The sequence below is a fragment of the Callithrix jacchus genome, chromosome 19, assembly GCF_049354715.1.
Source record: "Callithrix jacchus isolate 240 chromosome 19, calJac240_pri, whole genome shotgun sequence".
NCBI classification, from domain to species: Eukaryota; Metazoa; Chordata; class Mammalia; order Primates; family Cebidae; genus Callithrix; species Callithrix jacchus.
The window spans coordinates 16,604,040-16,613,583 of NC_133520.1; the positions used below are offsets into that span (position 1 = coordinate 16,604,040).

The 9,544-nt window shown below is 51.1% G+C and overlaps 1 pseudogene; it reads right to left on the reverse strand.

Moving 5' to 3' along the window:
• Positions 1-484: 484 nt before the first annotated feature.
• Positions 485-2,051, reverse strand: LOC100385906 (keratin, type II cytoskeletal 8 pseudogene; annotated as a pseudogene).
• Positions 2,052-9,544: the final 7,493 nt, after the last annotated feature.

Sequence of the window (9,544 nt, forward strand, 5' to 3'; positions counted from 1 at the left end):
AGGAACTGAAAATTCTAATCATTCTTTGGTCTTTCTGGTGACTGTCTCCCATCCTGAAGCTTTCTAGGGGCCCCCAGCCACCAGTTATCCCATTAACATACAAAAAGACGCTCATCACTCTGGAGGTTTCAGGGGTCTTAGAAGCTTAGTGTTAGGAATTGGGAATTGAGACCAAACAGTATAACAAGAGATGCTTCTATCTCCCCAGTCACTCAGGAAATTACAAGAGTTTAGGAGCTCCGTCCAGGAACTGGGGATGAAGACCAAATATCTATTTCTCTTTTTTTTTTTTTTTTCCCGAGCTAGCTGAGATTTTATTTTGGACCAAAAAAAAAGCAATTGAATTGTTTTGCAGCTGGAGGCATGGGCAAGGGGGAGTCCCCAGGCAGTGAACTCCCTGAGGGTGGGCTGAGGGCTAGGGCTGAGCGTCGGGTGGGTCTCTGGTTCCCTGTGCTCCCCTGCACAGTGGTCTCCCTCTCGGGCTCTGAGGCAGCCTCAGGAGGGGCAGGCTGGGAGGGGCTGTTGCAGCTGTTCACTTGGGCAGAACTTCAGAGGACTCGGACACCAGCCTCCCATCGCGGGTCTCAATCTTCTTCACAACCACAGCCTTGGTGGAGCTGGTGGGGCTGAAGGAGCCAGAGCCCGCGACAAAGCTGGAGCCCAGGCCGTAGCTGAGGCCGGGGCTTGTGAGGCCCCCAAAGGTAGAGCTCAGACCACCTGCATAGCCACTGGTGGTCTTCGTGTGGATACTCATGTTCTGCATCCCAGACTCCAGCCGACTCTCCTTGCCCTACAGTAGCTTGCGGTAGGTGGCAATCTCGATGTCCAGGGCCAGTTTGACGTTCATCAGCTCCTGGTACTCACCCAGCTGCCATGCCATGTCCTGCTTGGCCTGATGCAGGGCGCTCTCCAGCTCCTGCTGCTTGGTATGAGCATCCTCGAGTGCCCGGCCCCCACACTGCTCAGCATCTGCAATGGCAGCCTCCAGGGAAGACCTTTGGCCTTTGAGGCCCTCGATCTCAGCCTGGAGCCGGCTGATGTTCCGGTTCATCTCGGAGATCTCAGTCTTCGTATGCCGCAGGTCATCCCTGTGCTTCCCAGCCAGCATCTGCAGCTCCTCATACTTGATCTGGTATATGCTCTCCGCCTCAGCCCAGCTGCGGTTGGCGATCTCCTCGGACTGCGCCTTGACCTCAGCGATGATGCTGTCCATGTCCAGAGAGCACTGTTGTCCGTGGACAGCACCACAGACGTGTCGGAGATCTGGGACTGCAGCTCCCGGATCTCCTCTTCATACAGCTGCCTGAGGAAGTTGATCTCGTCAGTCAGTCCTTCCAGGCGAGACTCCAACTCTACCGTGTTCATATAAGTTTCATCCACATCCTTCTTGATGAGGACAAATTCATTCTCCACCTCTGTAGGCTTATTGATCTCTTCCTCATACTTGTTCTTCAAGTCCTCCACCAGCCCCTGCATGTTGCCAAGCTCCGCCTCCAGCTTCAGCTTCTCCTGGCCCAGAGTCTCCAGCTGCCGCCGCAGGTTGTTGCTGTAGCTCTCACACATGTCCATGTTGCTCCGAGCCGTTTTCTGCTGCTGCTGCAGGAGGCTCCACTTGGTCCCCAGCATCTTGTTCTGCTGCTCCAGGAACCGCACCTTGTCGATGAAGGAAGAAAAGTTGTTGTTGAGGGTCTTGATCTGCTCCTTCTCCTGGGTATGCACGGCCTAGATGTTGGGGTCCACATCCACCTTAATGGGGTTCAGCAGGCTCTGGTTGATGGTGATGGCAGTGATGCCTCCCATGCCTATGCCGCTGGCCCCAGCATAGCCTGCACCCAGGCCCCCCTGGAAGCCACTGCTGCTGACTCGGGAGAAGCTCGAGGAGCTCAAGCGGGCACCAGGGCCCACTCGTGCAGGAGCGGCTGCTGAAGGCCCCGGGGTCAGAGGTGGACACTTTGTAGGACTTCTGGGTCACCCTGATGGACATGGTGGAGGCAGGAGTGGAGGCAGGCGGACTGAACCAGGGAGAGATTCCAGAAGGAGAGGAGAAGCTGCTTCTTCCCAAATATCTATTTCTAATTATATCACAAAATCACACAGGACATCCAGTTAAGTTTGATTTTTAAAAAAATCATTTTAAAAATATTGCATGGGGCCTATTTATACTAAAACTTTGTCTGGTTTTCAAACGTCACTGAGTGTCCTCTGTTTTATCTGACAGCCCTCCACCCAGGGCTGTGCACGCCTGAGGTCCCAGAGGTTCTCGGGGTCTGTGCAGTCCAGTTTCTAAACTACAGTTTTAGGGAAAAGTGTGACTCTCTCATTCTGCTTCCCTGTCCTGTCCCTGGAGCTATTCTGCTTCTGAGCAGAGCTAAGGCTTCCTTCCCCAGCAGGAATGCCTGAGACCCCAGCATCTGTGTGGGCTTCCAGTTGAGGAGAGTCTGTGAAGCAATGGATTCAGTTTCCTGAAGCATTGGAGTGTTTTTTTTTTCTTCCTGAAACAGGGCTTCACTCTATCAGCCATGTTAGAGTGCAGTGATGCGATCCCAGCTTACTACAGCCTCCATCTCCCGGGCTCAAGAGATCCTCCCACCTCAGCTTCCCGAGTAGCTGGGACTACAGGTATGAGCCACTGCACCTGGCTGGAGTATTTCATAAGGGTCAAAATAACTCCATATGCAGCCAACATTTATGGCAAACAACTGTATCAGTTCACACAGTCACTTCAAGCCAAACAGATTGCTTCATACCCTGTTTCCATGAAGTCCTCCTTCTTCCTGATTGGCATCTGCCTGTCCTGGGCAGGCACATTATAAAACTGTCGCTGCCTTGCTTTCCCCTTCCTGCTGCCCAGCCTTCTCCTTCTGGGGTGAACAGAGGAATGACCATGCCAAGCCATTCACTCTGGTTCTGTTGTGTGGATACTGGTGACTTCTGTGGCAACCAGTGCTAGAGATGATGGGGCAACGGACACACCTCTCTTTCTTCACTCCCCTCACCCCAACAAAGCAGCAAAGGGACTTCCTGGATAATCAAATGAACTCCAGAGTGCCATCCAGAATGAGCTTATTCTAGAGAGGGGACCTGTGAATCTCCACAGAGGACATCTGTTGATTTTTGTCTGCCCACATTTGAGTCCCTCCAATGTAGGGGAGTTCCCCAGGGGGTGGCCTCGGCAGGAAGCAGACAGTCTTCTAGGGCCCATGTGGGACCCAGGCTCAGCCCATGGGATGCTCAAGCTGGAGGCTTTGACTCTCAAGGGAGAGACGGGCAGTTAGAGATGGTACATACCTGTAGTGCCAGCTACTCAGAAGGCTAAGGTGGAAGGATTGCTTGAGCCTGGGAGGTCAAGCCATGGTAATAGGGTAAAGAGTCCCGCAGTCCACAGCAATTGGTAGCAGCACTCAAACGGGCATCCTGACCCCAAGGCTGAGTGGCTGTCACTAGGTTCTTAGCTACCTGGTCTTCAGGGTGTTCCCTGCCCATTTTCCTGAACCTGGTTTGCCAGACACAAATCAGTTCTGTAAACCATCCAATATTCTTTCTCGTCAGCTGGTTCTTAGCTTGAGTTAGCCAGAGTGAGTTCCTGCTCTTTGCAGCAAGAGCACTCACAGATACTCTCTGCAGGTCGCCACACTTCACCCCTCTCACTGCCCCGCTCCATGGTGATGGTAACTAAATGTAGAGGAGCCCATTGTTTTGGACTGAGGTCCTGCACTAGGCCCCAACAGACCAAGTCAAAATAAAGGTACTGGTGTTAAGTGCTGCATAATAAAAATGAAATTTTAAGGAAGCAGGAAAATCCCCTAACAGACCAGGTTTTCCTAAAAACAGGAGACTTACAGCAACCAATTGGAAAGGGCCCAGTCAACCTGAGCTGGCATGATGAGGCAGTCCTCTTTCTTTTAATCCCTATAAGGAAAGCAACCTGATGTTAACCCATCTGCTTTTTTGTGGTATTCTGTTTCCTTGTTCCTGCTCAAAGCTACCTTACAAAACCAATGGATCTGCCATGCCCCGTGGAACTCCCTCTATTTCGGAAGAGAGGCCATCTGATTCCTGGATCTCTAATAAAAGCCAGTTAGGGCTGGGCATGGTGGCGCATGCCTGCAGTCCCATCTACTCGGGAAGCTGAGGTGAGAGGATCACTTAAGCCCAAGAGTTCAAGATTGCAGTGAGCTATGATTGCACCATTGCACTGCAGCCTGGACAACAAGGTGAGACCTTGTCTCAATTAAAAAGAAAAAAAAAGGTTGGATGTGGTAGCTCAGGCCTGTAATTCCAGCAATTTGAGAGGCCACGGCTGGCAGATCACTTGAGCGCAGAAGCTCAAGACCAGCGTGGGCAACATGGCAAAACCCTGTCTTCTACAAAAGAAATAGCTGGGCCTTGTGGTGTGCACCTGTAGTCCCAGCTGCTCAGGAGACTAAGATGGGAAGATCATGAGACTGGGAGGTCAAGGCTGCAGTGAGCCAAGATCGCACCACTGCACTCCAGCCTGGATGACAGAGCAAGACCCTGTCTCAAAAAAAAGAAAGAAACATAATTAGATGTTTCACTCTGTTGAAATTTTATTTTTTAACAGTGCCTTTGGTTGGCTAGCTCTGTACATAAGAGTGAAGATGGCATGGCAGATGCCAAGAGACCCGCAAAGGGGCTGTGCAGCATTCCGGGAGCGAGGTGCTGCGGTGTCGGGAAGTTCAGGGCAAGAAGAGCAGGAAGTCTGGGCCAGCCCAAGCCGGACACTTGCCTAACTCTACTGCTCTCTAGTGGCCAGAATCGGGAAGCTGGGCAAACCTTTCAGCTTTCCTCCTTAGAACAACGTCAGAGCAAGTGGGAGCACAGAGGAGAAGCTCCTGGCTCTACAGGTCAGAGGACACAGTGCTTCCACTGAGTGTCATAATTCTTTATAAAGGCACCAGCCCAGCTGGCAGGGCAGTGAAAGGCAAGGCACAGAAAATGGCAATGGGCAAAAGCATGGAGACTTGAAACTGTATTGCACCATCAGAGGACGAAAGTTATTTGGTTGGATCAGAAGGTAGAGTATGGAGAGGGTGGTGAAGAATGGGTCTGAGAGGTGGGCTGAGGCTTTGCCGTGAAGGGAGTTTGGAATGCATCATAGACCGTGGAAAGCCTTCCAAGGGCTTAAGCAGGGGCATAATATAGGGATTCCTCCCAGAAAGTAACATTATCAACTTTGCTCTTTGGATCACGCCTGTAATCCCAGCACTTTGAGAGGCCGAGGCAGGCAGATCACAAGGTCAGGAAGTGGAGACCATCCTGGCCAACACGGTGAAACCCAGTCTCTACTAAAAATACAAAAATTAGCTGGGCATGGTGGCATGTGCCTATAATCTCAGCTACTCAGGAGGAAGAGGCAGGAGAATTACTTCAACCAGAGAATCGGAGGTTGCAGTGAGCCCAGATCGCACCACGGCACTCCAGTCTGGCGACAGCATGGGATTTTGTCTCAAAAAAAAGAAAAAAGAAAGATCGTTCAAGCAAGCGTGTGCAGTATGGAATAGAGAGGCTAGTAGCTGAGGCCCTGCCCTAAGCAATGTCAGTGGGGACACAGGGAAGAGGCCTATTCATTCAAGACATAGGCTGGGCATGCTGAAATCGCAAAGCTGCACCCAGAAACCCACATTCTCTCCTTTCTGCACAACATAGAAGAAACCCACTGACCTGCCCACGTACTTGGAGGCCCAAAATCTTGACCAGCGCTGGCGAGAGTTGGAGCCTGATTTGTGTGGGTAGTTCAGCTGCCTTCTTTTTAGCATCAATAACTGGCATACTGATTAGGTAACAACTCCAAGAATTGAATACTATTACATCCCCATTTTATAGGAATAAGGAAATTGAGGCACAGCCAGGCAGATTCCACCCAAGGCCAGCTGGCTCCCAAGTTGATCCTCTCAACTATTTTCCGTTTCTGCGTGTTCGTGCCAATCACACAGCAATGCTCACAATGCTCAAAACCACTCCGGGGAGTGTTTTGTCTCCAACTGGCTTCTACCTTCCTCTCTAGCCTCGTTCGACCTGTTTCCTGTTTCCTGGAAGTCATTTTACAGCTAAATAAATCCCAGTGAAATGTTCACTCTGAAGAGAGGCACCTCCTGCCTTCTCCCCTGAACCCCCCTTTCTGCTCAGAGTCCTGGTGTTTGCCACAGTGTCTGTGAAGACTCATGGGTGCAAGGTCCCACATTAGGACTCACAGGGAAGGCTTAGCCTCTGACCTTGGAAAATTCAGTCCCCAGGGGGAGTTGAGACAGACGAACGATTCAGTCTGTTCCTTCTTCTAGCTATCAGCATCTTCAGCGAAACTGGTGTTTTTTAACGTAGTTTGAGATTCTCTAAATTGTTTTCATGACCCACTAACTAGCATCTCAAATCACATTTTATTTAAATGAAATTGAATGAAATACAAAATATCAAGTGTGTTGCATATAGTACAATTAAGAATTGTTTCAGGAAAATTTCTGTTTTAGTTGTGTGTATCTGAGTGTGTGTGTGTGTATCTGAGTGTGTGTGTGAGTGTGTGTCAGTGTGTGCGTGAGTGTGTGTGTCTCTTGAGTGTGTGAGTGTGTGTGTGAGTGTGTGTGTGTGTGAGTGTGTGTGTGTGTGAGTGTGTGTGTGAGTGTGTGTGTGTGTGTGTACATACTTGATTACAGTATAAAATATATATTTTTTTGTGGGTCCAGTCAAAAAGTTAAAGCACCACATATCTAAATGTTTTCTTCCTCTGGCTTCACAATAATTGTTTCAGCAGTTTGACAAACAAAATGCTTTGTTCAAGGAAAAATGCAAAAAGAGTTTTGACCCACAGACTGCACCACTTGTGAAGGAGCAGAGCAGCCAGGCTAAGCCAGGGCACAGAGGGAAGCGCTTGGCTCCAGACACTGCAACAGAGCCGGCGCTGCCCAAAGCACTACATGGACAATAACTGGCTCACACTGAGGGCCCCGCTCCTCACCTGCCTATCTTAAGCCACCTCCCCTTCGTGCTCTCTCTCTCTCTCTCTCTCTCTCTTTTTCAATAGAGATGGCGTCTCACTATGTTGCCCAGGCTGGTCTCAAAACTCCTGACCTCAAGCGATCCTCCCATCTCAACCTCCCAAACAAAGTGCTAGGATTACAGGCATGAGCCGCTGCATCTGGCCCCGTCACCTGTTCATTAAAACCCCAAGGCCCGCTTCTACTCAACCCGAGGTCAAGACCGGCCAGAAGGTGTGCGGATGCCCTCTTGCCTATTCAACTTCAGTTGCCTACTGAAGCCTGGTCTGCAGCTCCCACTGCACCACTCAGGCCACTGAATAGGGAGGAAAAACCACGGAGTGGTCTTAAGCTATTCTTCTGCAGGCTCTTAAGCATTTATCTCTAACCAACCAGGCCTGGGGTATTTATTGAATTTATTTATTTACCATTACTATTGTTATTTTAGAGTTGGAGGTCTTGCTATGCTGCCCAGGCTGGTCTCGAACCCTCCCACCCATTGCTTGGACCAGCTGGCAGCCCATAGGTATACCTCAAGCGATCCTCCTGCCTCAGCCTGCCCAAGTACTGGGATTACAGGTGTGAGCCCTGCGCCTGCCCTTGAATACTTTGAACTTATTCTTCTGTGTGTCCCAGGCACGGACCACTTGCTGTGAATGGGAGACTCTGGCCACCGCCCACTGGCCTGTGGGTTAGCAGAACTGATTTGGCTGCTTCTCAGAGGCCCCTCCAACCAGAGCTGCACCTTCCTTCAGGGAAGATGACCTTCTTCCAAAGGGCCCCTCTCAGACCCTGCAATCACAGGGATGCTCTGTGTGGAAACCACATGAATGCACTCATCCTTCCTCCACAAAACTGGCACTCCTGAGCCCTCCATCTGGGCAGAGTAGATTTGCTTTTATCCTAGGAGCAAATATTCTAGAAGCTAGAGAGAGTGGGGCCCAAAATCAGGCAGCCTGGACTGTCAACTCAGAACGTCTGACAGGCTGTTTAACATCCCCAGCATCCGTGGCCTCTCCTGCAAAGCGGAAGATAATAGCTCCTACTCTGGTAGGTTACCATGAGAATAAAATGAGCTAACACAGGGAGGCAGGTAACCCGATACTCAGCATGTAGTAAGTGCTCACTAAATACTACCTACCGTCATGTAATGACTATGGTTATTATGACAGGCTCCAGGCAGCCGCAGAGTGGCCATAGGTCGGAGAGCCCCACAGGGCCCCTCCTGGTTGATCTCCCAGATCTACTTCTCCGTCACCCCCACTGACCTTCTCCCACTGTGAGGCCTCTTGCCTCCCACAGGGCCCGCCTGCTGTCTCGCCTCTTTGTAGCTCACATCTCTTCTCTACTCCAAGGCTGGCTTTAAGGAACTCTGGCTCCACAGTCCTTGCCACAGTATGAACAAGACAACATGGGGTCTGGCATGAAAGGACCTGAGTTCGAGTCCCTGCTTGGCTGCTGCCTGTAGGGAGGCACGGCTATATCCTGCAAGTAAATCAGGACAGGCCGGAGATGAGTACCAGGTCTGAGACCCCACCAGCGAGGATCGTCTCACGCATCAGGCAGGGCCCAGGGCCTAAAGTCTGTGGCCCTGGCTCCTTGATGCAGGCAGAAGTAGCAGCTGGGGGTCCAGTAGGCAGAAGGATGCAGCCTGGAGCCCGGGCGTGGAACCGGGAACAGGCAGGCAGCCTCTGTCCATCTCTTGGATGGGGCTCAAGGGACCCACAATGGGAGCAGGACTTCAGATTGAGGGAACTGTGGCTGGAGCCCAGACATGCAATCTGGGTGAGAGAGTTTCTGCGATGTCTTGTTTTTGAGGAAAAGTCTTGGACACACATACTGGTAGCTGAAGGTTCACCATCTGCAGAATCTGCATGGGGACAGTCTGTGAGCACCGGTGATGATGAGCCCAACGTGGGGATTCACTGCAATGACCCACCTGGGCCCTGAGCCCTGGTCAGCCTGAAGGGGCTGGACCCCTCCCTCCTAAGGCTGCTGTGTAGGGAGAGGCTGTGCTGGTCCTGGGGGCTTCCTGCCTGCAGATGGGTGTGGACCAGTCAGGACGGAGCTTGCAGCAGGCTCCACACTCCCAGAGCCAGGAGGTGGGCATGGCAAATGGGCTCACTAAATACTCACTGTATACTGAGAGACGTTTGTCTCCTGAGCACCATTTTACTCTTCTAGAAAGTGGGAATGACATGTTACTGAGATGAACACAACGAGCGGTTTGCGAACAGCTAAACTGGGATTCTCCTGTGTCATTAATTATCCCTGGGGTACGTACACAAACCCTTTTCATGTTAAGGATTTTACAGGAATCGCTGCAATCTAAAAAGAATACAACAAACTGGGAAAGTAACAAAGGTTTCTGAAATCAGAAAAGGCTTCTGAGCAAGAACAGCATGGATTATTACTCCAGCCATGGTGGGGATGAGTGTCTACATGGGGGGAAAGAATGATTTTGGCTCCAAACTGGCCAGAAAACAGGGCTTTGAGTTCTTCTGAACCAGGTGACTGCCTGCCCCAGGGCTTGGCCAGTGTTCGGGGATGGGGTC